We start from the raw sequence: 24,555 nt of genomic DNA on the forward strand, positions 1-24,555 counted from the left end.
TTCTTGCAGGGAGGACCCACCCTGTGAGGAGGAATGGATTAGGGTTCAGCATGAAGAGGCACTCTGGGCACAGTATCCCACAGCCAATGTGTTGTCCTATGGGGAATACCTGTTGGGACCAAGCCATCCAGCCTCCCTGACTCCAGAGAGGAAAAATGCAGTCTGGAGCTATAGAGATGGCTGCCACATTACCAACCCCCTCCCCGGGAGCTTAGTGTGTTAGGCATCTAGCAGCCCCAGTGTCAGCTGTCACCCCTCCCCCAAGGAGCTCAGAAAGCTTAGACAGCAGGCAGCTGCAACTGTGATGATGGCTGTCTTCCCCACCTCCCCCACTCCCCGAACTTGGCAGGCTTAGGAAGATTCTAGCCAAGTGGTTGCTGAAAATCTGCATGGCTCCCTGGTTGAGACCCTAGGCCCTGTTGGCATGGGCTCATGAGTGGAATTTTCTGATCTGTGGCTTGCACAGTTCCATAGAAAAAGTGTGGTTTCCCAGGCTGGGTAGCATGCTCACTCACCACTTCCCTTGACTGGGGAGTGAGGACTCTGCTGCCCCATGTGACTCTCAAGTGGGCCATCCCACCACACCACTCTTCCTTCCTCTCTGTGGATCATACCAAGCCACTTAGTCAGTTCTGAAGACAGAGCCTGGTTACATGGTTGCCAGTGCAGGATTCACACACTGTTTTGGTTCTTTTCAATGGGAGCCTTTGATCACCTCTGCTTCTAGTCAGCCATCTTGGTCCTGCCCTGACTAACCTATTTCATGTAGCGTGATGACCTCAAGTTTCATCGATGTTGTAGGATGTGTAAGAGTTTCCTTACTTTTTAAGGATAAATAATATTCCATTGCACATTGTTATGGTTAATATTGTGAGTCAACTTGATTGGATTGAAGGATGCAAAGTCGTGAGGGTGTTGCCAAAGGAGATTAACATTTGAGTCAGTTAACCAGGAAAGGCAGACTCATCCCCAATCTGAGTGGGCATAATTTAATCAGCTGCCAGCATGGCCAGAATAAAAGCAGGCAAAAGAACATGGAAAGGCTTGATTGGTTTGGTATTCTGGCCTACAGCTTTCTCTTATGCTGGATGCTCCTGCCCTGAGCAGCAGACTCCAAGTTTTCCAGCTTTGGGACTCAGACTGGTGTTCTTGCTCCTCAGCTTATAGACAGACTATTATGAGACCTCATATTGCAATCATGTGAGTCAATATTCCTTAATAAACTCCCCTTACATGCACAACTATTCTATTAGTTCTGTCCCTCTAGAGAATCCTGACTAATACACATGTGTACACCATGTTTTGTTTACCATTCATCTTTCTTGAAAACTTGATGCTTCTACCTTTTGACTATTGTAAACTATAGCATTATGAAGTTGAGCATACAAACAACTCTTCAAGCCTGTTCAAAAATAGTGTATTGATTTCTGAAAAAAAATTAAAAACATAATTACTATTATGGCCTAGCTATTCCTCTTCTGAATATATACCCCATTGAGGTATATATAGTTACTGCACTACCTTTTATTCCCACCAATAGCACACACAAGGGTTCCACTTTCTCCATGTCCTCACCAATACTTAGTTTCTTTTTTTTTTTTTAATTGTTGCAATCCTGATTGGTGTGAAGTGATAACTCACTGGGGTCTTGATCTGCATTTCCCAAAGGATTGGTTATATTGAGAATACACTAATGTGCTTGTTGACCATTTGTATATCTTCTTTAAAGAAACATCTATTCAAGTTCATTGCTCATTTTAATTGGATTGTTTTGTTATTGTTATTGAATTTTAGATGTTCTTTATATATTCTGAATAATAACCTGTTATCAGATATCTGATTTGCAAATATTTTTTCCCATTCAGTAAGTTCTTCTTTCACTTGGCTAATTTTGTCCTTTCATGCACAAAAGTTATAAATTTTAATATAGTTCAATGTATCCAATTTTACTTTTATTTTGTGTATTTGGTGTTATATTTAAGAACTCATTGCCAAATACAATATCGTGAAGCTTTTTACTCATGCTTTCTTCTAGTAGTTTTGTGATGTTAAGACGTATGTTTAGGTCTTTGATTCATTTTGGTTAATTTTTGTACGTGGTAAAGTAAAGTCCCACCTCGTGTATATATCTAGTTTCCAAAATATCATTTGCTTTAAAGAGTATTCTTTTTCCCATTGAATGGTCTTGGCACCTCTGTAGAAAACATTTGATCATATATACAAGGATTCACTTATGGGATATCTACACTTTTTCATTGATCTATATGCCTGTCTTTATGCCAATACCACATTGCTTTTATTACTTTAGCTTTGTAATTAGTTTTGAAATTAGGAAGTATGAGACTTCACATTTTGTTATTTGTTAATGTTGTTTTGATTATTTAGGGTACCTAGACATTTTATAGATTTTAAGATCTATTTTTCTGTTCCTGAATAGAAACACAATTCAAATTTTGATGAAGATTGCATTATATCTATATATTTCTTTGAGTAGCATTGTCATCCTAGCAATATTAAGCCTTCCAATCAATGAACATGGAATATGTTTTCATTTCTTGTGTGTCTTAATGTCTTTCAGCAACATTTTGAACTTTTCAGTGTACAAATCTTTCATTGCTTTGGTTCAACTTATTCCTTAGTATTTTATGTTGCTTTATTTTTTGATATGAGACCGGGTAGGTTTTCTAGTGTAAAGTCTACCCTAGAATCATCTATGTTGCTAAAAGGGTCTGGTTGGAAATTCTCTGAGTCTACTCTGTTCATCAGAGGTCTTGAAATTTTAATCAACCTGGCCTTGCGGTATCATGCTCATATCAGAATCACGCATGTGGATAAATGAGTGGTTCTGGGGATTCCCAGGCACACTTCTGTTTATCTGAGCTCTAGGAAGTTGCATTGGTAGTTCTCTCATGAAACTTCTAGAGGGACAATTTTTGAGCCTGCTGGTGTATCTCTCCCTGGAAATTCACTTGGTCAGTATGTAATCATTAAGAACCTTTAATTGCAGAAATAACTCAGAACCACAATTTTCTTTAGAAGCAGTCTATTTGAGAAACGAAACGTTTTTAACTTGAATGAAATGGGATTTACATAATTTTCACAATTGTGAACATTACTAATTCTATAGGCAATGGGATGAAACTAAGCGTTGGAATCTAATAAGTCTGGGTTCAAAACCATCAAGAGGCACTCAGATCATTTATTCATCTGTTTTTTATTTTTTTTTAATTAGCCAGAAAATACACAGTTCATTACATTGTTTCAAATACCAAATGGCACAATACATAAAGGGTCTGTTGTAGGTAGATTTTCTGGGAATTACCAAGATTCCATTTTCTAATCACCAGCACCTGTGAACGTGATAAGTATTTTATGTTCTATGGCACAGTCGACTTTTAAAAAGGATACATTATTCAAATAAGCCTTAACAAATCACATGAACTCTTAAACAGAGAACTTTCCTTGGGTGATGACAGAACAGCACAGCAGAAGAGGCAGTCAGAGATTTGAAGCATAAGAAGAATTCAACACCCTGTTACAGCTTTGGACGTTCATACACACACACACGCACACACACACACACACAGACAAATTGCAGAAAGCCTCTAGGAGTAGAACATGATTCCTAGCTGACAGACAGCAAGGCAAAAGGAACTTTAGATCTAAAACTGCAAGGAACTTTATTCTGCTGATATCCGAATAAGCTTAGAAGCAGATTCTTCCTGTAACCTACGTATTAGTGACCAGTCTATTCACCACCTTTCTTTCAGCTGTGTGATATCCTAAGAAAACTCCCAGTCATCCCAGCTGGCTTTTTACCTAAAGAATGTTGAGTTAACAAATGTGTGTTGGTTTTAGGACACTAAGTTTGTGATAACTTGTTATACAGTAATAGAAAACTAATATAGGGCCCCACACAACACTTGCATATTGAAAGTGTTCAATAAATGTTAATTCCCTTTCATTCTGTATGCAAATGATAACATGTTTGTTTCTCACATAGACTAGTTTCACTTATATTTGCCTAAATGAACAAAATTCCTATCATGCAAGGCATAACTGAAATCCATTTTTCTGAAGAAGCATTGTGTGATCACTCCAGGGAAAAAGTATATATATATTTCTTTTTGAATTATTGTAACAGTATTGTTGTATCTTTTCACAACATGAACTGTATTTTGATGTTTATTATAATTATGAGTGAATATCTTACCTCCAGAACTAGACTACACATCCTTTAAGAGCATGACTGTTATATGTGAACTTGATCCTGTCATTATGATATTAGCTGGTTATTTTGCTTGCTAGTTGATGTAAATGTACTAAATGGTCCACTTAAAAGACACAGACTGGCAAATTGGATAAAGAGTCAAGACCCATCAGTTTGCTGTATTCAGGAGACCCATCTCATATGCAGAGACACACATAGGCTCAAAATAAAGGGATGGAAGAAGATCTACCAAGAAATTGGAAAACAAAACAAAAAAAAAGCAGGGGTTGCAATTCTAGTGTCTAATAAAACAGACTTTAAACCATCAAAGATCAAAAGAGACAAAGAAGACTATTACATAATGATAAAGGAAACAATTCATCAGGAAGACCTAACTAACCTAAATATATATGCACCCAATACAGGAGCACCCAGATTCATAAAGCAAGTCCTTGGAGACTTACAAAGAGACTTAGACTCCCATACAATAATAATGGGAGACTTTAACACCCCACTGTCAACATTGGATAGATCAACGAGACAGAAAGTTAACAAGAATATCCAGGAATCAGACTCAACTCTGCACCAAGTGAACCTAATAGACATCTACAGAACTCTCCACCCCAAATCAACAGAATATACATTCTTCTCAGCACCACATCACACTTATTCCAAAATTGACCACATAGTTGGAAGTAAAGCACTCTTTAGCAAATGTAAAAGAACAGAAATTATAGCAAACTGTCTCTCAGACCACAGTGCAATCAAACTAGAACTCAGGACTAAAAAACTCAATCGAAACTGCTCAAACACATGGAAATTGAACAACCTGCTCCTAAATGATTACTGGATACATAACAAAATGAAGGCAGAAATAAAGATATTCTTTGAAACCAATGAGAACAAAGATACAACATACCAAAATATCTGGGACACATTTAAAGCAGTGTGTAGAGGGAAATTTATAGCACTAAATGCCCACAAGAGAAAGAAGGAAAGATCTAAAATTGACACCATAACATCACAATTAAAAGAACTAGAGAAGCAAGAGTAAATGCACTCAAAAGCTAGCAGAAGGCAAGAAATAACTAAGATCAGAGCAGAACTGAAGGAGATAGAGACACAAAAAACCCTCCAAAAAATCAATCAATCCAGGAACTGTTTTTTTGAAAAGATCAACAAAATTGATAGACAGCTATCAAGACTAATAAAGAAGAAAAGAGAGAAGAATCAAAGAGACACAATAAAAAAAATGATAAAGGAGATGATGCTGGCCTCATAAAATGAGTTAGGGAGGATTCTCTCTCACCACCAACCCCACAGAAATACAAACTACTATCAGAGAATACTATAAACACCTCTATGCAAATAAGCTAGAAAACCTAGAAGAAATGGATAATTTCCTGGACACTTATACTCTCCCAAGACTAAACCAGGAAGAAGTTAAATCCCTGAATAGACCAATAGCAGGCTCTGAAATGGAGGCAATAATTAATAGCCTACCAACCAAAAAAAGTCCAGGACCAGATGGATTCACAGCTGAATTCTACCAGAGGTACAAGGAGGAGTTGGTACCATTCCTTGTGAAACTACTCCAATCAATAGAAAAAGAGGGAATCCTCCCTAACTCATTTTATGAGGCCAACATCATCCTGATACCAAAGCCTGAGAGAGATACGCAAAAAAAAAAAAAAAGATAATTTTAGACCAATATCCCTGATGAACATTGATGCCAAAATCCTCAATAAAATACTGTCAAACTGAATCCAGCAGCACATCAAAAAGCTTATCAACCATGATCAAGTTGGCTTCATCCCTGGGATGCAAGGCTGGTTCAACATACACAAATAAATAAACATAATCCAGTGTATAAACAGAACCAAAGACAAAAACCACATGATTATCTCAATAGATACAGAAAAGGCCTTTGACAAAATTCAGCAGCCCTTCATGCTAAAAACTCTCAATAAATTCGGTATTGATGGAACGTATGTCAAAATAATAAGAGCTATTTATGACAAACCCCCAGCCAATATCATACTGAATGGGCAAAAACTGGAAGCATTCCCTTTGAAAACTGGCATAAGACAGGGATGCCCTCTCTCACCACTCCTATTCAACATAGTGTTGGAAGTTCTGGTTAGGACAATCAAGCAAGAGAAAGAAATAAAGGGTATTCAATTAGGAAAAGAAGAAATCAAATTGTCCCTGTTTGCAGATGACATGATTGTATATTTGGAAAACCCCATTGTCTCAGCCCAAAATCTCCTTAAGCTGATAAGCCACTTCAGCAAAGTCTGAAGATACAAAACCAATGTACAAAAATCACAAGCATTCTTATACACCAGTAACAGACAAACAGAGAGCCAAATCATGAATGAACTCCCATTCACAACAGCTTCAAAGAGAATAAAATACCTAGGAATCCAACATACAAGGGATGTAAAGGACCACTTCAAGGAGAACTACAAACCACTGCTCAGTGAAATAAAAGAGGACACAAACAAATGGAAGAATGTACCATGCTCATGGATAGGAAGAATCAATATTGTGAAAATGGGCATACTGCTTAAGGTAATTTATAGATTCAATGCCATCCCCATTAAGCTACCAATGACTTTCTTCACAGAATTGGAGAAAACTGCTTTAAAGTTCATATGAAACCAAAAAAGATCCCACATTGCCAAGACAATCCTAAGGCAAAAGAACAAAGCTGGAGGCATCACGCTACTTGACTTGAAACTATGCTACAAGGATACAGTAACCAAAACAGCATGGTACAGGTACCAAAACAGAGATATAGACCAATGGAACAGAACAAAGTCCTCAGAAATAATACCACACATCTACAGCCATCTGATCTTTGACAACTTGACAAAAACAAGAAATGGGGAAAGGATTCCCTATTGAATAAATGGTGCTGGGAAAATTGGCTAGCCATAAGTAGAAAGCTGAGACTGGATCCTTTCCTTACTCCTTATACGAAAATTAATTCAAGATGGATTAGAGACTTAAATATTAGACCTAAAACCATAAAAAACCCTAGAAGAAAAACTAGGTAATACCATTCAGGACATAGGCATGGGCAAGTACTTCATGGCTAAAACACCAAAAGCAACAGCAACAAAAGCCAAAATGGACAAATGGGATCTAATTAAACTAAAGAGCTTCTGCACAGCAAAAGTAACTACCATCAGAGTGAACAGGCAACCTACAGAATGGGAGAAAATTTTTGCAATCTACTCATCTGTCAAAGGGCTAATATCCAGAACCTATAAAGAACTCAGTCAAATTTACAAGATAAAAGCAAACAACCCCATCAAAAAGTGGGCAAAGGATATGAACAGACACTTCTCAAAAGAAGACATTCATACAGCCAACAGATATGAAAAATACTCATCAACACTCACCATCAGAGAAATGAAAATCAAAACCACAATGAGATACCATCTCACACCAGTTAAAATGACAATTATTAAAAAATCAGGAAACAACAGGTGCTGGAGAGAATGTGGAGAAATAGGAACACTTTTGCACTGTTGGTGGGATGGTAAACTAGTTCAGCCATTGTGGAAAACAGTGTGGCGATTCCTCAAGGATCTAGAACTAGAAATACCATTTGATTCAGCCATCCCATTACTGGGGATATACCCAAAGGATTATAAGTCATGCTGCTATAAATACACATGGACGCATATGTTTATTGTGGCACTATTCACCTTGTAATCAACCCAAATATCCATCCTTGACAGACTGGATTAAAAAATGTGGCACATATACCCCATGGAATACTATGCAACCATAAAAAAAAGGATGAGTTTGTGTCTTTTGTAGGGACATAGATGCAGCTGGAAACCATCATTCTCAGCAAACTACTGCAAGAACAGAAAACCAAATACTGCATGTTCTCACTCACAGGTGGGAATTGAGCAATGAGATCACTTGGACACAGAAAAGGGATCATCACACACCGGGTCCTATTGTGTGGAGGAGGGATGGGGGGATAGCATTAGGAGATATACCAAATGTAAATGACGAGTTAATGGATGCAGCACGCCAACATGGCTCATGTATACATATGTAACAAACCTGCATGTTGTGCACATGTACCCTAGAACTTAAAGTATAATTTTAAAAAAAAAAAGAGCATGACTGGGCTTTATTCATCTTTATTTCTGATTTATCCAGTTGGTACCACAACTTGTTCACATTTGTATCACTTCAAATATTTATTGAGCAAATATATATTTACTGATTCATTACTTAAGATAGTCTAAAATCAAATACATTCAATTAATCAGAAGATGTCTTACAGATAAAAATATAATTTTCAGTGCAGTGGTTGATAAACAGTTATGTAATAAATATCTGCTCATGTATACGGAGGAAAAACTGTATGTAAAATAATCATTTTTAATTATTCTGAGTCTAACGTTTCATTTGTAGTTGTTCAATTTTCTGATTTATTTCCTGTTTTGTAGGTGAACTGATTTTCTAGCTGCTCCAAGATAACAGGTGTCCCATAAATGATAAACAAGAGAAAAAAAGCTTTGGGAAAATATCTGAAGCATTAAGATTAAAGCTTTGATGTGAAGAATTATCTACTCTTTGAAGAGGGCCAAAAGTCATCAATAATCATTATAGTACCTTACAAGGGGAATGTAATTTAAAAACATTTGTCAAATATTCTTTAAAAAATACTACCTTAAAATTCGAAAGTTGAAAGAGTTCAGAATCTAAATGTTTTCCACTGCTTTATCTTGTCATTACTTCTCAGTAGCTTTTAGAAAGGTCATTGACTTATATGTAAGAAACTCAAAATTTACATTTTTTTCTTTGATAGCTCTAAAACCTGAAAATAAATATACAGGGATAAAGTTATATTAGTTCTATTTATATAAATTAGTGTTTAAAGTTAGATTTTTGGGTTAAATATAATGATGAGAAGAAATAGCAGTCAGGATATTAAATAAATAATCAGAATTCCTACTTAACACAAAATGAAATTATGTATTTAGAAAAAGGTCAAAATGCACTTTCAGAGGGAATTCACTACATATTTTAAATAAACTAATAAGAGATTTTACAGTCATATTTTTATTTTGTTATTAAAATGAACCATTTGTGACTATAAATGACATTTTTAAACTTTAGATATTGGTTTACCAAAAAAAAAAAAAAAAAAATGTAGAATACTTCTCACTCTTCAGTGCTACTTTTTTTTTTTTTTTTTTTTTTTTTTTTTCTGAGACAGAGTCTCTCTGTCACCCAGGCTAGAGTGCAGTGGTGAGATCTTGGCTACTGCAACTTCTGCCTCCTGGGTTCAAGTGATTCTCCTGCTTCAGCCTCCCAAGTAGCTGGGATTACAGGTGCTCACCACTATGCCTGGCTACTTTTTTTGTACTTTTAGTAGAAATGGGGTTTCACCAGGTTGGCCAGGCTGATTTCGAACTCCTGACCTCAGGTGATCTGCCTGCCTCAGCCTCCCAAAGTGCTGGGATTACAGGTGTGAGCCACCGTGCTTGGCCCAGTCCTACTTTTTTATGTTCTCAAGAGTTTTATTTTTTGGAAGGCTACATATCAATTTTAAACCAATTGGTTTATAATGTTTGACAATAAAAATATGGTTTAGTGTCATTTGGGATCATTTTAGCTGTGGTAATTCTTTCAATTATAGCATTCCTTAAAATAAAAATAAAAGATATACATGTGTAAATGTATGTTCATATTTTTATTTTTGTCTTAATTAAAGTACAGTCATATAAGGAGAAGAATAATACAGGTAAAACCTACAATACTGTAACTAAAATAATATTGGGGATTTTAACAGCCAAGGATGTTGCTGAATTGAAGAAACAAAAAGAAAAAAAAAAAAAACCTGTGTTAAGCAATATACTTAATGATTAAGCAAAACATGTAAGACTGAAGATGACTTTCAGATAAAAGACTGAAAAAGAAACATTCATTTTTATCTGAATATCTTGCAGCGATTTCTGCAAATGTAAACTACTTCTTAGAATAGTGAAATTTAGTATGACTGCATGTTTAGGAGTAAAAGAGGAAATAAAAGATAGGTGCAATGTCTCAGAGGAGGCATTGTGTGTAAATGAAAATACATTTGTGTAAAGTAGATGATTGGTGCAAGTAGTCTTTTTGAAAATTAATGAAATAAATAGTAATAATAGTAACTAAATGAAAGAAGTCTTCTTTAGTGTGTCTCTTTAGAATTTCCAAAGGGTTTAGTAATTAAGATGACATTCACGGGTAATAATATATTATTAGTGCTATGATGATAAAAATTATCCATATCCATATATGCATAGAACTTTTAAGTCTACAAAAATATGTCTATGAATATATGTATTTATATATTACCATAAATGTACAGTAATTCCTCACTTTGTCAATAGGTTCTTGGAAACTGAGATGTTAAGGGAAGTGACATAAATTTTTTTTATCAAAGTTGTAAGAAAACTACATTCCCCATCTCTACTAAAACTACAAAATTAGCCGGGCATGGTGGTGCATGCCTGTAATCCCAGCTACTTGGGAGGCTGAGCCAGGAAAATTGCTTGAATGCAGGTGGAGGCTGCGGTGAGCCCAGATCGTGTCATTGCACTCCAGCCTGGGCAGCAAGAGCAAAAGTCCATCTCAAACACACACACACACACACACACACACACACACACACACACACACACACAAAGAAAGGAAATATATTGAAGGACACTACTTTATTTAAATATCCACTGTACATCATTTCCCTTAAAGTTGCAGTTTCCAAGAACTTGTTGATGATGTTAAGTAAATATTTAATGTTTATGAATATAGATCTACAGTTTTTCACAACATTTGGATTATTACCCTGACATTACAAATAAGGAAACTTAGGTTCAGAGAGTCAAAGTGGTTTGACTAACAATATATGTCTTAGTCTGTTTGGACTGCTTTGACATAAATATCATAGACTGGATGCTTATAGACAATAGAAATTTATTTCTTACAGTTCTGGAAGCTGGGAAGTATAAGATGAAGAGTTTGGTAGATGTGACGTCTGGTGACCACTTCATGATTCATAGGCAGCCATCTTTTTGCTGTGGTCCTCACATGGTGGAAGGGATGAGGCAGCTCTCTGAGGACAATTTTACAAATGCACTGTCTCAGCCAGAACTACATTCCTTTGGGAGGTTCTAGGTAAAAATCTGTTGTTTTACCTTTTCTAGCTTCTAGGGGGCCACTTCATTCTTGGCTCATGACCTCTTTCTCTATGTTGAAAGCACATCACTTCAACTTCTACTTCTTTCTGACTGTATCTTCTCCTGCTTCCTTCAATCCCTTATAAGGAATCATGTAATTACACTGGGCTCAAGGCTCAACCTACCTGAGGTTCACTGCTGCCACCAATAATGCCTATGTACCCAGCCCACAGGCCGAAGGACTGTTCTGCTTGCTTCCGGCTCACAGCATATCTGGGGCCCACGACCACCACCCCGGTATCTATGTATGCTGCCCAAGGGCCCAAGGACTGTCCAGCCCAGGGCCTGCCACAGCAACCACTGGCACTCACTGTCACCCCTCCCCCGTCCAGTGGCAGGGCTGCCCCATGCCTTTACATACTGCCAAGTGCACTAGGACCAGCCTGTATCGTGTCTCCTTTCCCAGTAAAGTCACTCCATAGCCTTCACAAACAAACATAGACTAACCCATTGAGGAACTAGCAAACATTGCTAACATTGATTATAGCTGAAAAAATTTTACAGTGACTACAGTAATCTACCCACCTAGAATCAAAGCCTAAGCACCCTACTCAACTAACACTATATATATATCTGTAGGAAAAAGTGTTACCCTACAAAATCTACTCCACAAAATTGGGAGAAGTGACTGTTACACTAGATGCACAGAAAACAATGCAGGGACACACAAAAAAAAACATAAGAAAGCAAGGCAACATGACACCTTCAAAGGAATAAAATAATTCTCCAGAAATAGATCCCAAAGAACAAATAAACAATATGTAATTCCTGAAAAAAGAATTCAAAATAATGATCTTAAAGAAACTCAATGAGATAGCAGAGTACACAGACAGACAACACAAAGAAAACAGAATAAAAAAATTCAACAAAGAAATAGAATAATAATAAAACTGAACATAAATTCTGAAACTGAATAATGTAATAAATAAAATGAAAATACAATTGAAAAATTCAACAAGATATTATATCAAAAAATGAATAATTTTTGATCTTGAAGACAGGACTTTTGAAATAACCCAGTCAGACAAAAAATAACAACAAAAAAAGAAGAAGGAAAAAGAATTTTTAAAAATCCACTTGACATATGGGACATCATTTAAAGAAGAAATATTAACATTTTGAGACGTCAGAAGAGACTGAAAAAGGCATAGGGAACCTATTTGATGAAATAGTAGCTGAAAACTTCTCAAGTCTTGGAAAAGAAATAGACATCTAGATGGAGGAAGTTCAAAACTTCCCAAATACCTTCAACTCAAAAAGGTCCTCCCTGAGGCATATTTTAGCCAAATTAGTCAAAAGGCAAAGACAGAGAATTGACAAAGAGAGAATTCTAAAATCAGCCAAAGAAAAGCATCAAGTCACATATATGAAAATCCCCATCAGACTACCAAGAGATTTCTCAGCAGAAACCTTTCAGTTCAGGAGAGAATGGGATGATACATTCAAAGTGTTAAAAAAAAAAAAAAAAAAACTAGACAAAAATACTATACACAGCAAAGCTATCCTTCAGAGATGAAGCAGAAATAAAGTCTTCCTCAGACAAACAAATATTGAGGGAATTAATCACCCCTAGAACAGCCCTACAAAAGCTAAGAGAATCCAAATCTGGAAGTGAAAGGACAATATCTACCTTCATGAAAACACATAAAGTGGAAAACTTAAAGGAGTGTAAAACATATTGATGGTACAGATATATAAATGAAAAACAGAAGGGAATCAAATGTTATCACTGCAGAAAATTACCAAACCACAAATATAAATGATAAGAGAGGAAGAACGGAGCAAAGAATTTATGAAACAATCAGAAAACAATTAACAAAATGACAGGAATAAATCCTCAACTGTCAGTAACAACCTTGAATGTGAATGATATAAATTTCTCAATTAAAAAGTATAGACTGAGTGAATGGGTAAACAAGACCCAACTACATAGGTAAACTCACTTCGCCTGTAAAGACACAAATATACTGAAAATGAATAGGTGAAAAAAGATGTTTCACACAAGCAGAAACCAAAATTGTGCAAAAGTAGCTATACTTATATCAGACAAAATAGACAGTAAGTCAAAAAACATAAAAGGAGGAAAAGATGGTCATTATACAATGATAAAGGGATCAATTCAAAAAAATGATATAGTAGTTATGTATTTAAATGCATCCAACAACAGAGTACTCATATATATAAAGCAAATATTATTAGATCTAAAGAGAGAAACGATCCCAAAATAATAATAGCTAAGAATTTCAACACTGCACTTAATACACTGGACAGATCATCTAGTCAGAAAGTCAAGGAAGACTTAAACTGCACTTTAGACAAAATAGACCTAACTGACATTTGTAGAGCATATTATTCAACAGCTAGAGAAAAAACATTCTTCTCTTTAGCACATTGAACATTTTCCAGGATAGATAGACCATATGTCAGGCCACAAAACAAGTCTCAACAAATGAAAAAAAATATTGAAACAATATGGCAACAGGTATGTGAAAAGGTGCCTAACATCATTGGTCATTAGAGAAATGCAAATTGAAATGACAATGAAATATTCTGTCACCCCGGTTAAAATGGCTTTCTCCAAAAGACAAGTGATAACAAATTCTGGCAAGAATGTTTAGAAAAAGGCACTCTTATACACTGTTGGTGGAAATGAAAGTAGTACAGTCACTATGGAAAATAGTATAGAGGTTTCAAAAAATTAAAAATAGAACTACTATATGATTTAGCACTACTGAATATTTATTCAAAGGAAAGAAAACCAGTGCACTAAAGAGATATATGCACCCCCATGCCTGTTGCACCACTATTTACAGTAGCCAAAATATAAAATCTACCTATGTTTTAATCAACGGATAAATGAGTAAAGAAAATGTGGCATGCATACACAATGGCATACTATTTAGCCATACAAAATAATGGAATCCTAACATTTGTGGCAACATGGTTGAACCCAGAGGACATTATGTTAACTGAAATAAATCAAGCACAAAAAGATTTATGCTGCATGTTTTCACTCTCACTTTTTATGTGGGAGCTAGAAAAATTGAGCTTATAGAAGTGGAGAACAGAATTACGGTTATTAGAGGCTATGAATCCTAGGGAGGAGGGGAGGTTAGGGACAGATTGGTTAATGAATACACTATAGTTATATAGGGGAAATTGATTCAAGTGTTTCATAGCACTGTGGTGGTAGATATACTTAACAACAATTTATTGTGTTTGTTCAGAAAGCTAGAAGAGAAAATTTTGAATGTTCTCAACACAAAGAAATGATAAATGTTTTAGGTGATGGATGTGATAACTATCCTAATTTGATCATTACACATTGTATAGTTGTGTGAAAATATCAGTCTGCACCCCATAAATATGCACAATTATTATGTGTCAACTGGAAATAAATGGAATAAAGTGCATGATTTTTGTATGTCAACTATACCTAAAGTGTTTAACACACAAGAAATATGGGGAGTATAATGTATCATTTCTTCCTTCATATAAAAGTTGCCAAGTGCACTTAGATATTTGAACTGTTCCAATATAATTCAAACTTTAGTATCATTATAAAATTATTATTATTACCTTTTTTTTTTTTTTTTTTGTGACGGAGTCTCGCTCTGTTCCCAGGCTGGAGTGCAGTGGCATGATCTTGGCTCACTACAAGCTCCGCCTCCCAGGTTCATGCCATTCTCCTGCCTCAGCCTCCCAAGTAGCTGAGACTACAGGCACCTGCCACCATGCCTGGCTAATTTTTTTCTATTTTTTAGTAGAGACGGGGTTTCACTGTGTTTGCCAGGATGGTCTCGATCTCCTGACCTCATGATCTGCCCGCCTTGGCCTCCCAAAGTGCTGGGAATATAGGCGTGAGCCACTGTGCCCGGTCTACCTAATTTTTCCAAGTTTTATTTTCCCCCTTATTATCAATCTTCCTCTATTCAGTTCATTATACTTAGTTAATGCATGCTATTTAGTTAATGTCAACTACAAAATTACAGGTGTTTTAAATCCTGAAAAGAAAATTTTATTAAAAATGAAATTTTTCAATTAACACAATGCAATAATGTTCTCCCTGTGCTTAATAATTTAAGCATAGTGCTATTGCACACATTTGCTGTTTGATCATAGCTTTGAGAGAAATAGAATTGAGCACCATAAATTAACTGAGCATATATAACTTTTTGTCAATGTATGCTCTCCTGTTTCTTTCTATTTCTCTTCCATTTTCCTACCTTTCTTTGCCATACTTTCTTTCTGCTAAAAGTTTAACAGACAGAGAGCCAAATCACGAGTGAACTCCCATTCACAATTGCTTCAAAGAGAATAAAATACCTAGGAATCCAACTTACAAGGGATGTGAAGGACCTCTTCAAGGAGAACTACAAACCACTGCTCAACAAAATAAAAGAGGACACAAACTAATGGAAGAATATTCCACACTCATGTATAGGAACAATCAATATCATGAAAATGGCCTTACTGCCCAAGGTAATTTATAGATTCAATGCCATCCTCAGGAAGCCACCAATGACTTTCTTCACAAAACTGGACAAAACTACTTTAAAGTTCATACAGAACCAAAAAAGAGCCTGCATTGCCAAGACAATCTTAAGCCAAAAAAACAAAGCTGGAGGCATCATGCTACCTGATTTCAAACAATACTACAAGACTACAGTATCCAAAACAGCATGGTACTGGTACCAAAATAGAGATATAGACAAATGGGACAGAACAGAGCCCTCAGAAATAATACCACACATCTACAACCATCTGATCTTTGACAAACCCGACAGAAACAACAAATGGGGAAAGGATTCCCTATTTAATAAATGGTGCTGGGAAAACTGGCTAGCTATATGTAGAAAGTTGAAACTGGATCCCTTCCGTACACGTTATATGAAAATTAATTCGAGATGGATTAAAGACTTAAATGTTAGACCTAAAACCATAAAAACCCTCAAAGAAAACCTAGGCTGTACCATTCAGGACACAGGCATGGGCAAGGACTTCATGACTAAAACACCAAAAGCTATGGCAAAAGCCAAAATTGACAAATGGGATCTAATTAAACTAAAGAGCTTCTGCACAGCAAAAGAAACTACCATCAGAGTGAACAGGCGACCTACAGAATGGGAGACACTTTCATGGTCTACCCATCTAACAAAGGGCTAATAACCAGAATCTGCAAAGAACTTAAACAAATTTACTAGAAAAAAATCAAACAACCCCATCAAAAAGTGGGCAAAGGATATGAACAGACATTCTCAAAAGGGATATTTATGAAGCCAACAGACACATGAAAAAATGCTCATCATCACTGGCCATCAGAGAAATGCAAATTAAAACTACAATGAGATACCATCATTTTAACAGTAGTTAAAATGGCGATCATTAAAAAGTCAGGAAACAACAGGTGCTGGAGAGGATGTGGAGAAATGGAAACACTTTTATACTGTTGGCGGGAATGTAAACTAGTTCAACCATTGTGGAAAACAGTATGGCGATTCCTCAAGGATCTAGAACTAGAAATACCATTTGACCCAGCCATCCCATTACTGGGTATATACCCAAATGATTATAAATCATGCCGCTATAAAGACACATGCACACATATGTTTATTGTGGCACTATTCACAACAGCAAAGACTTGGAACCAACCCAAATGTCCATCAATGATAGACTAGATTAAGAAAATTTGACAAATATACACCATGGAATACTATGCAGCCATAAAAAAGGATGAGTTCATGTCCTTGTAGGGACATGGATGAAGTTGGAAACCATCATTCTGAGCAAACTATCACAAGGACAGAAAACCAAACACTGCATGTTCTCACACATAGATGGGAATTGAACAATAAGAACAACTGGTCACAGGGTGGGGAGCATCACACACTGGGGCCTGTTGTAGGGTGGGGGAGGGGGGAGGGGTAGCATTATAAGATATACCTAATGTAAATGACGAGTTAATGGGTGCAGCACACCAACCTGGCACATGTATACATATGTAACAAACCTGCACGTTGTGCACATGTACCCTAGAATTTAAAGTATAATAAAATAAATAAATAAAATTTTTTAAAAAGTTAGTAATCTTTAACATAAGCAAATGCTATAGCTGTATAAAAACACTTTGTACTGTTATATTCAATGTCAGCAGATTTTTCAGCTTCAGAAATAAATCAGCATTTATATTTAATGAAATCACTATCAGAATTTGAAAATATCTTTTATATTCTGTGGGGAAGCATTAGAAAAAGCAGTTTAGCAGTAACATTGTCTCAGCACTTCCATTTCCCCTCCACAGAAACAGCTTGTGGGTTTTCTGGTAAAGCAAACTGCTTTTTACCTCTGACTTAAGTTTCCACCTGCCCTGAAGTGAAGGTTAAACTAGGAAGGAGAGTATTGATTCACATTTCATATGGGAGTTTTCTTTGGACTGCCCTGGGCTATGTATCTGTACCATATAATGACAGTTGCACCAGTTCTTAAATGAACCTAGATGCCTAGTTAAGTAGGTGACATACTCAAAGCTTCTGTGTCCCGGTTTTAACCCAGAGTGTACAAAAGACTATTCATGTTGGCAACTTGTCAGAGATATTCTTGAATGTCAGTTTATTGTATCAATGCTATATGGTATCTACAAGATAAAATGGAACACACTGAAACCACTGAAATAACTCACTCTTTCTCCATATTGTGAGCAAAGAGTATTTGCAATGAATGGTTAGTTTCATGGGTCAACTTGGCTAGGCTATGGTATTCAATCAAACAGTAATTTACATGTAATGGTGGAGGTATTTTGTAGATGTGATTAATATCCACAATCAATTAAGTTAAAGAGGTGGCCTTGATAATTTGGGTGGGCTTTATGCAATTAATTGAAAGTCTTAAGGGCAAAACTAAAGTTTCCCCAAGGAGCAAAGAATCCTGACTCAAGATTAGAGCATCAGCTCCTGCCAGAAAGTTTCTGGCTTGTTCACCTTCTCCTGCCAATTTTGGACTTACCACACCCATAGTTACGTAAGCCAATTTCTTGAAATAAATCTCTTTACTTTATAGATATAGATATAAATGTAGATAAGGTGATATAGATGTTACTGGTTTTGTTTCTTTGGAGAACACTAAATAATACAGTATTATTGGCACAACACTCGGCAAAAGCAGTTCTCTGCTGAAAAAGCTAGTTTTTCTAAACTTTTCTGGTACGCAAGGCATCATCTCGCTTGTTTTCTTATGTAGAATTTAATCTTATTAAAAAACACCAGACTCACAAAATAGGGTTGACATTTGGCTTTTTTTTTTTTTTTCTCATAATACTGGGATTACATGATACGCTTTTGACTAAAGTATACTATGATTCACAGGATAATAATGGGACTCTCAGATATTTTAATCCACTTTCATTGATTTTTAGTGTACTGTCCTTCTCTTTTACTCCACAACTCCTTAATTTTGTATGCATACAATTTTGCCTTAGTCTCTCTGAGGATATTGCTGCTATTTATATTTGATCTATAGTTCTTAAGGTTATTCTTTTACTTTCAACAGAAAGAAGGAATTAGTTTCATCTCATCTGTCAAATTTAATACTTTAATAATGCTATCTGGAAGTCCATGTTAAGAAGGACTCTGTTGGTCTGTGTTTCTGATCAGTAGGAACAATTGATGTTTTTGGCAATTGACAAGGGTGTGTAAGAGAAGGGACGGGAGGAAATGCAATACCTTTGGAAAATTGTAATCTATACAAAGATGCTGGAAAAATCTTTTATCACCAGCCCTGACCTATCTATTGAGCACCAAACCTAGGTCCAATTACTTCTAAATTTTTCTTGCAAGTGGCACCATCACCATTCTACCCTTCTATGAGTTCAAATTTTCTCGATTCCACATGTGAGTGGAATCATAAGATATTTATCTTTCTCTGCCTGGCTTGTTCTACTTAACATAATGTGCTCTGTTTTATCCATGTCCTTTTTAAAAGGCCGAATAGTATTCCACTGTGTATATTTACCACATTTTAAATCCATTCATTTGTTATATATGTATTAAAACATCACAATGTATCCCATCAATATATATAATTGTCAATTAAAAATAAAATAAAACTTTAAAAACTTTAAATAAATGTGTAAATTGTATCACTTTCATCTAGTCATGAAACCAGAAAAGATAGTCATTTAAGCTCTTCTTGTTTCTACAGCCTTTATTCTTGCTAAAACTGAGCTTTGATAATTCTGCTTTCTAAACATATATTTTATCTATCCACTCTGCATAGAAACCTTGGATGTATTCCTATCATAAAACTTAAAGCATACTTTTGTTTTTTACTCTCCCACTAAACACTCTCTTAACAACAGACATTCAGATTAGTCTTTGCATATCAGAGTGGCTAAAATAATGTATGACACTGAGCAAGCTATCAATAAATATTTGCTAAATATGTGGACATCCTTTATAACAGCTTTTCCATCCCAGGCAAAATTAGATGTAACTGAATCCCCACTCTCTCCATGTCCTCACTTTCTTCAAAGTACTTCCTAAAAGGTACTAGATAGCTTGTTTGCATTTATTTGTAATCACTATTATCTCATACTAGTGTCTGTTAAATTATGCAAACAAACCACATCTCAAATCATTCCTGTGTCACTTGCACCCAGTGCAGTTCTTGATTTTTATTGTCTCAGCAAAGTTTTGTTATAGGAAAGTGAATAAAAATTCTTGAGGAAAAGAGGAATCTGGAAAGATGCTTGTGGTCTGGGGTTCAGATCCTCTTCTAGGTATAGAGAAGGCATTGTGTTTGTTGTTGTTGCTGTTTGTTGTTGTTTGAAGACTCAGACTGGAGTGCAGTGGTGCTATCTTGGCTCACTACAACTTCCGCCTCCTGGGTTCGAGAGATTCTCGTGCCTTAGCCTCCTGAGTAGCTGAGATTAAAGGCATGTACCACTTTATCTGGCTAATTGTAGAGACAGGTTTTTTGTTTTTGTTTTTTGTTTTTTTTTTTAGATGGAGTTTTGCTCTTCTTGCCCAGGCTAGAGTGCAATGGTGCGATCTCGGCTCACTGCAACCTCTGCCTCCTGGGTTCAAGTGATTCTCCTGCCTCAGCCTCCCAAGTAGCTGGGATTACAGGTGTGCACCACCAAGTCTAGCTAATTTTGTATTTTTAGTACAGACAGGGTTTCACCATGTTGGTCTGGCTGGTCTCGGACTCCTGACCTCAAGTGATCCACCCGTTTTGACTTCCCAAAGTGCTGGGATTACAGGCATGAGCCACTGCACCGGGTTGAGACAGGGCTTTACCATGTTGACCAGGCTGGTCTCGAACTCCTGACCTCAAGCAATCTGCCCACCTTGGTCTCCCAAAGTGCTGGGATTACAGGCATGAGCCACCACACCCAGCCAGCAATGTGTTCTTCATACTCAGTTTCACACATAGGTGTTCTGGGTCAGATATTGATTTGTTATCATTATTGAAATGATAACTTTTCCCAGCTTTTATCAGAGATGATTCAATGAAAGCTAGATGAAAAACTCTAGTATATGTGTGACAAGATACTCCAAAGGTGAGGAATGAAGAAAATGGAATGTCTCTGCTTATATTCAGGAGTAGGGGGAAGTTGCCTTTCCTTCCTTTCCCTCTCAAAAGGAGGCACAAAAATCTATGCTTCTTCAAGATGTGTTGAAAAGGATCCTAGATTCTCTAACCATTTAGAATGTGAACGCATTTTTCTAAGGGCCAGATACACCCCTCTGTTTCTGAATTTTAATACCTAGGGATATCTCCAAGATCCTGGGCACATTTTCCCTTGAAAGAGAAACACATACTTTGGGAGCTAGGTAAATCTCTCTGGAGTTCTTTTAGTATCCAAACAAGTGAATGTTAACCTCTTAAGGCTTGCTTTTAGCCCAGGGACCAATGTTTTTAGTGAAATTTATTCAGAAAGCTCCAACTCTTCAAGAACACAAAATATTTTCTATACACTGCCATCTGGCTATAATCTCTCAAGATGCAGTCACCCAGGTAAAGTGTGTTTTGAGAAAGCATAGTTGAATATGGGGGTGTGAACTAAAAACCAAAGTGTTGGAGCTTGAAGGCTTTTGGAGGTAATTGGACCAAAATCAGAATCTCTGCAGAGTAGAGAGGTATCTGTGTAACTTTATAAATGTAGTTCAAATAATTAATGTCAATGAGAACAAACTACATGATTGGAATGAAGTAAAAATAATTCTAATAACAGAATATTATAAAGCTTATACCTCAACACACTCTTTAAAATTATTTCTAACAGATGAAAAATCTTAAATAAAAACATCAGTAAATCAAACCTGGTGCTACATTAAAAGGATGATGAATGCTTACTTAGAATGTTTTATTCCAGTAATGAAAAAAAGACAGTTTAAAATTATTAAATCTACATAATAGAACACAACAATAATTCAGAGTTGAAAATAACTTCCATTACCACTAGGAACCAATATATTAGTTTAATGAACCAATTATAAAGACTCAGTAATGGAGAACTAAATATGACTTTGGTACCAAAATAGAAAGGCAGATCTGTGGGATCAATTAGAAACCTCAGAAATGAATGTGTATGTGTGTGTGGGTGTGGGTGCATGTGTATGTTTGTATGCATTTAGTATAGATATACAGCTAGTTTCTATTTGGTGAAGAAACGCTAGAGCAGTTAATACATAAATTAGGGCAATTAACTACCTCTGAGGAAAATAAAGTGAAAGTATTATAGTAGATTATATGTAACAAGGTTGCACATGGATTAAAGAATTATATATCAAATAATTTAAATTCTTAAAAAACAAGAATAAACCATGGGTTAACATTTATCTTGGCTGATGGCTTTTCCAAATAAGACATCAAAGATCAGAGATGAAAAACAAAACAAAGCATTATTAGCATAGGCCAAGAACAGGCTGAGAAGAACATTTGTGATATATGTGACAAGAGAATATCAAATGCCCATAATATTTATACTGCACAGACATGTGAAAGAGAAAAACTGAAACACAGTATAAGAAAATTGAGAAAGTGCATGAACAAACTTTTCAGAAGTAGAGATATTCACTTTCTGTGTAGAGTATATGTAAATAAAAGTTAAATATGCTTCTCCTCTAATGTAATAATATTATTGTTACTACATTTACATTAGAGGAAAAGCATCGTCATCACCATCATCATCACTGTTAACATTACCCACCTTTGCAATTGTTTGGAAAGCAGAGACTTTCTTTACTGTTGATGAGACGGGAAATAGAAATAAATATTCTACAGGGTAATTTCCAAATATACATCAAAAGCTTGGAAAATGGACATTCTTTAATTCCAAGGAAGTATTCTTTGTACATTACCAAAGATTTCAAAAAAGGTATAAGCTAAATATCTGTCAATAACATAGTAAAATTGTATGTGTATACATACATACACACACACACACACACACACACACACAGTGCAATACCATGAAGCTATTAATAATTCCATATTTGAGAACAGTTATCTTCATAAAAAAAGAGTAAAAATAAAAACTGGTTAAAAGTAATGGATATACTTTTAAATGGAAAATAAGAATATATTTTAAAAAGAGAGCAAAATGTAATTATTTGTGGATGGGAGATTAATGGTTATTTCATTTTTCTTCTCTTTCTTCCAGGCCTTCAATATCCAGGCCTCAAACTGTTCTCCCTTCCTTTCCTCCCTTCCTCCCTCCCTCCCTCCCTCCCTCCCTCCCTCCCTCCCTCCCTCCCTCCCTCCCTCCCTCCCTCCCTCCCTTCTTTCTTTCTTTCCTTCCTTCCTTCCTTCCTTCTTTCCCCTTCCCTTCCTCCCTCTTTCATTCTCTTTCTTTTCTTTTTTGTTCCATTTTATACATCAAATATTTTTTCAGTAAATGTAATTTTTTCAGTTAAACAGTTTTTAATATCAAATCATCTTTAAAATATGATTGAGAAAGATAAGATGGGACATTTGAAAGAGAATAATATATTTTTACACAAGCTTCTTCCTGTGGCAGTAATCATGTATTTAAAAGCCTTTGAACCTGAGCTAAAAAGACTTTAAAAAGCCTATAGTTACTACATTTTATTCATTTAGTGTTTAGGTTTATTCATAGTGGAAAAAAATGTTATTTGTGAACTGAGCTGAAGGTATGTGATACACTGTAGTAGATAAGGTAAGAAGAATCCATCTCATAGGTTTTGATGTTTAAAGGAGAAAATCAGATTTTTAAAAATAGATACATGCCACAACCTGTATATATACACATACATGCATATATAGAGAGAGATGGATATTTGTGTATGTATATATTTGCTCAGACACCCACACACACATACATGGCATTCATTACTTCATTGAGTTAGTATCTCACAGAAACACTTGAGGAGATGCACTAGGAATTACACATAGGTAAGCAGCACTGTATTTGTATTAATCTAATGTAAAAATTTAATTGCTGTTTAATGTTTGTAGTGCAAAAGCCTTAGGCTTCCAATTCCTTAATCAATCTCCAGAACTTAACTCGGTAAATGACCATACCAGGAAAATTTAGAAAAATAAATTTCAGTGTTTGCAGACAAGGACAGAGTTTACAGAAATATATATATTTTTAAAAATCTAATGTTTAACACCAAAAAGTATATGTGAGAGAATATTATTCTCTGCTTTCACAATTTCATTCCTTGTCTGTTTTCATTATTCATACTCCCTTACTTGCTTCTCTGTTTCTCTTTGTAAATCAGCACTGCAAAAGGGTATTTCTGAATTATTTCACTTTTTTTTGAAAAAATGGGATCATATTAATTTATGAGATTCAATTAAAATATTTTTACATAATAAATCCAACTGTAAAGTAACTTCACCTTCATCATTATTAGTGAACTTTAATCATTTGCTAGTAATATTTATCTTATTATATAATAAAATTATATACATTATATATTATAGTATAACAGTATACTATTATATGCACATTAAATATTTATATCTCACATACTCTTTACTCTCTTGAGTGCAATTTCCGAGTAGAACATTAAGATATGGTCAGCAATTCTATAATCCCGAATATTATACCATAAAGCACAT

General features: G+C 35.6%; 1 long non-coding RNA gene across 4 annotated transcripts in view; it reads right to left on the minus strand.

The window, feature by feature from the left end:
• Positions 1–3,217: 3,217 nt before the first annotated feature.
• LOC105463576 (uncharacterized) overlaps positions 3,218–24,555 on the minus strand; it is a 64,988-nt gene continuing 43,650 nt past the window's right edge. For 3 of the 4 annotated variants that reach the window (XR_011621202.1, XR_976412.2, XR_011621201.1), the window contains 4 exons: positions 11,425–11,545; positions 11,215–11,342; positions 8,915–9,062; positions 3,218–3,350 (listed from right to left, as the gene is read on the minus strand). This is a non-coding gene — a long non-coding RNA (uncharacterized lncRNA). The remainder of the gene's footprint in view (positions 3,351–8,914; positions 9,063–11,214; positions 11,343–11,424; positions 11,546–24,555) is intronic. The other variant, XR_976416.2, reaches the window with a different exon arrangement.

This window comes from Macaca nemestrina, chromosome 3 (genome assembly GCF_043159975.1).
Source record: "Macaca nemestrina isolate mMacNem1 chromosome 3, mMacNem.hap1, whole genome shotgun sequence".
NCBI lineage: Eukaryota > Metazoa > Chordata > Mammalia > Primates > Cercopithecidae > Macaca > Macaca nemestrina.